This window comes from Peromyscus eremicus, chromosome 1 (genome assembly GCF_949786415.1).
Source record: "Peromyscus eremicus chromosome 1, PerEre_H2_v1, whole genome shotgun sequence".
NCBI classification, from domain to species: domain Eukaryota; kingdom Metazoa; phylum Chordata; class Mammalia; order Rodentia; family Cricetidae; genus Peromyscus; species Peromyscus eremicus.
This window is the reverse complement of record NC_081416.1, coordinates 170,116,976-170,121,084: the sequence shown is the minus strand read 5'-3', so window position 1 is coordinate 170,121,084 and position 4,109 is coordinate 170,116,976.

The following is a 4,109-nucleotide window of genomic DNA, read 5'->3' as shown; positions in this document are numbered from 1 at the left end:
AGGGCGGGGGCGGGGCCAGGCCACGCCCACGCAGGTGCGCAGGCCACGCCCCCGGCCGCCGCACACGGAGAAACCCGCAGTCTGAGAACTTCCCAAAACTTTCTTTCGGGTCCGCGAGCGGGCTCAGGCGGCAAAGGCGCTTGCCACCAAGCCTGAGGGCCTGAGTTCGATCTCTGGGACCCACAGGGTGGAAGGAGACCGATTCCCACAAGTTATCCTCTGATTTCCACATGCGTGCATACGAAATAAATCCGTAAAAGTGTAATTTATATTTTTTATGAAGGACTGGAGAGATGCCTCAGCAGGTAAGAGCACAGGCTGCTCTTGCGGAGGATCCGGGCTCGATTTCCAGCACCCACATGACGGCTCAAAGCCATCTGTACCTCCAGTCCCAGGTGATCCAGCACCCGCTTCCAGGGCCTCCACAGACACAGCATGCACGTGACGCACAGACGTGCAGGTAAAACATCCGATGAAGATAAAAATCTCCCAAAACATTGTTTTAATAATTACAACCTCAGAACTTGGCAAAGGCCCTTACTCTGCCATGCTTGACAACCTGGTGTTCAGCTCCAAGACCCACATGGAGCAGAGAGAGAAATGACTCCCGCAACTGGTTCTCTGAGCTCCGCGTGTATGGAGTATGTGCACCCCACACGTGTGCCTTTGTGTAGACATACACACAATAAGAGTTGATATTTTATGATTTATTTAAATTTACTTTATGTGCATTGGTGTGAAGGTGTCAGATCCCCGGGAACAGACTGCTCACAACTGATGTGGGTGCTGGGAATTAAACCCTGGTCCTCTGGAAGAGCTGCCAGCGTTCTTAAGCACTGAGCCCCCTCTCTAGCCCCCAAATAAGAGCTTTCTAAAAGGCTTCAAGGATTGGGGCAGTGGTGGCGCACGCCTTTAATTCCAGCACTCCGGAGGCAGAGGCAGGCGGATCGCTGTGAGGTCAGCCTGGTCTACAGAGCAAGCTCCAGGACAGACTCTAAAGCTACACAGGGAAACCCTGTCTCGAAGAAAAAAAAAAAAGGCTTCAAGGATTGAATTGGTTCACATGAACGGTAGTGCGTGTGCATCGCTGGAGGTGGTACCCAGAGCCATGTGAACACTAGGGAAGACACCATTCAGCCATTTTTCATATATTTTAAAAAATAAAAATATTAAATTCATTTATTTATCTTGGTTTTTGGCGACAGAGTTCCTCTGTGTAGCCCTGGCTGTCCTGGAACTCACTCTGTAGACCAGAACTTGAACTCAGAGATCCGCCAGCCTCTGCCTCCTGAGTGCTGGGATTATAGGCGTGTGCCACCACCGCCTGGAAATTTTTAATTTTTTTTTTTTTTTTTTTTTTTGGTTTTTCAAGACAGGGTTTCTCTGTGTAGTTTTGCGCCTTTCCTGGAACTCGCTTTGGAGACCAGGCTGGCCTCGAACTCACAGAGATCCGCCTGGCTCTGCCTCCCGAGTGCTGGGATTAAAGGCGTGCGCCACCACCGCCCGGCGGAAATTTTTAATTTTATTAAAATTTGAGACAAGATCTCACTGTGTATTCCAGTCTGGCCTCACAGTCACGGCCATCCTCCTGCCTTGGTTCCCTTAGTGCTGGAATTACAGCCACTATATCCTAAGTTATCTTTGTTTTACTTTGGGGGGACAGTGTCTCCCTATAAAGCTCAGCTGAGCTCAAATTCACAGTCCTCCTGCCTCAATCTCTTGAAGAGTTGGGAGTGCAGACCCATGCCCCCCACACTGTGCTTCTCAGGGCCCAGCATCTAAGAATCCCTTAATGTTGGCTCTTGGGTCTATAATATTCTACAAGTAGTGCCTTGTCTTTCTTTTGCTTTTCTCAAGGCCAAGACTGCATCGCAGCATGACGTAGATGCACAAGAAATATTTGCAGGGTGACTGGTTGATCTAACCGGGTTAGAACCGTCAAGAAAAGTCCCTGCAGTGCGCAAGGAGGCCGCAAGAGGGTGCTGCGGGTCCACGGAGCAGCCCGCGGCGCGCGCATCCTCGGGAGCCCAGGCCGAGGTGTCCTTCCCCAGCAAGTCCTCTGCGACACACACGCGCACACACACACCCGCTCCCGGGGCTCGCAGCCTCGGGGGCCCCAGAGTCTTCACCCTTGCACACTCCGGGTCGTCACACCGGGGGACAGGCATCTGCCACATTGAAACTGTAAATACCCCAGCGCAGGGCAACCTCCTTGGAGCCTGGGTGTGGATTGAAGCCTGGACATAAATTCAAACTCATGTTGTAACGTTTCTGGTTATTTCTAGGGCCCAGGACTGAAGAGGGCTCCACCCCGTCGTTCGTTTTGGTCTTTGGTCTTCGGACACTAACAATGGATCTGCCACAGGCTCATCCTGAAGCAGATGCAGACCCCAGCTGTGTCGTTTGCTGGCTGTGTCACACACACACACACACACACACACACACACACACACACACACACACACACACACACACCATCTCTGGCCGCCGGTACCTGGTCTACAGAACCAGATCCAGAGAGGGAACCTACTTTCTGGAATCTGTTGTAAGCAGTTCCTCCAAAGGTCTTTGGATGGGGTGGGTGAGAAGCCTCCGTGGCTAAAGGGGCTTGCTGCCAAGCCTGACAGCCTGAGTCCGATCCCTGGGGCCCATCTGGTGGAAGGAGAGACCTGATTCCGTGAGTTGGGCTGGGTAGATCTGTGTCCACATCCTAATCTGGCCGCCTTCTCCTCACGTGACCGGTTCCTTATCTGCACACACGCAGCCTCCGAGGATTACAGGAGATAAAGATTAGGAGCAAACCCAGGGAGGCACCGTGGTTAGGCTGGCCTCGGTCCCAGCAGGCTGCACACGCCAAGTGGGGCCTGTACCAAATCCTCCGTGCAAGTTACTGCCGTCCACTCTCCATTGTGAAGACGATGACGATGAGGCACAGAGAGGTCGAGCGCCTTCTCAAGGTCACACAGCCAAGGCCTCAAGACATCCTTAAGCCACACAGTCATCCATACCCCGAGGTAGGCTCCCTGGCCAGGCCCACGTGAAGATGAAGAAACTGAGGCAAAACGTTTGCCAAGACCTCAATCGAGGAGGCCGTTCATGCCTCTAATCCCAGCAACTGGGATACTGAGCTAGGACGAGTGTCTAGGAGTTCCAAGCTAGCCTGGGCTACATGGTTGTAAGACCTCAAAACTGCTAAGGAACAAAATACAGCCTGGTGGCTTCTGCCTATGGTGGTATCACTCTGGAAACTGAGGCAGGAAGGTCTCTGTGGGGTCCAGGACAGCCTGGGCCCCAACCTTCTCAAGACTTGGGGCTCCTGACCGATCTCAGTTCCACCCACTAACTCTCACACCCTAGAAGGGGGGCAGCAGCGTGACACAGGCAGGGGGCAGACATGACCAGTCCTGAAGGACGAGGGCCTGAGGACACAGCCTGAGGATGCCGAGAGGCCAGGACGTCATTTTCACTAAAACTCTGCACCCTCTCTGCCGCCCTGTGCCCCTCTGATCAGCAGCTCTACCCCTTCCTAGCTGTTTGCCCTTGGGCTGGTTGCTTGACCTCTCTGAGCCTCACCGGTGAGAGACTGAGTTACTGTGTAAGTACTCAGAGCAGTACTTAACAGAGCATCAGCACCCACACTAGCCTCCTCCCCATAGTTGACCTCCTTGCAGGAAGAGCCCACCTTTGACTGGCTCATCCCAGGTCACATGATTAGCCCGTGACTGCAAGTCATTCTGGGAAACTGAGTTCCCGTATATTAGGCATGCATCTCAAAAGACAAGTGACATAGAACCACAGGATCCCCCACCCCCACCCAAGGCGTAGAAAATCTACGTGTAGCCAAAAAAGAATGCCGAGGGGCTGGCAAGATGGCTCGGTGGTAAGGGCGCTTACTTGCAGCCAAGCCCAACAACCTGAGTTCAGTTCCTGGAATCCACAGAATGGAAGGAAGGAACGGACTCCCAGGAATTGTCCTCCGACTTCCATGGTGTCTCTCCCCCTCACCCATGAGGGGTCTCTCAGGAACCGGAGTGCATGGCATGGTTGCAGCCCGCCTCTCCCTGCCTATAACCTTCAGTGGCTCCCATCAGATGCGGATACAGCAGAAA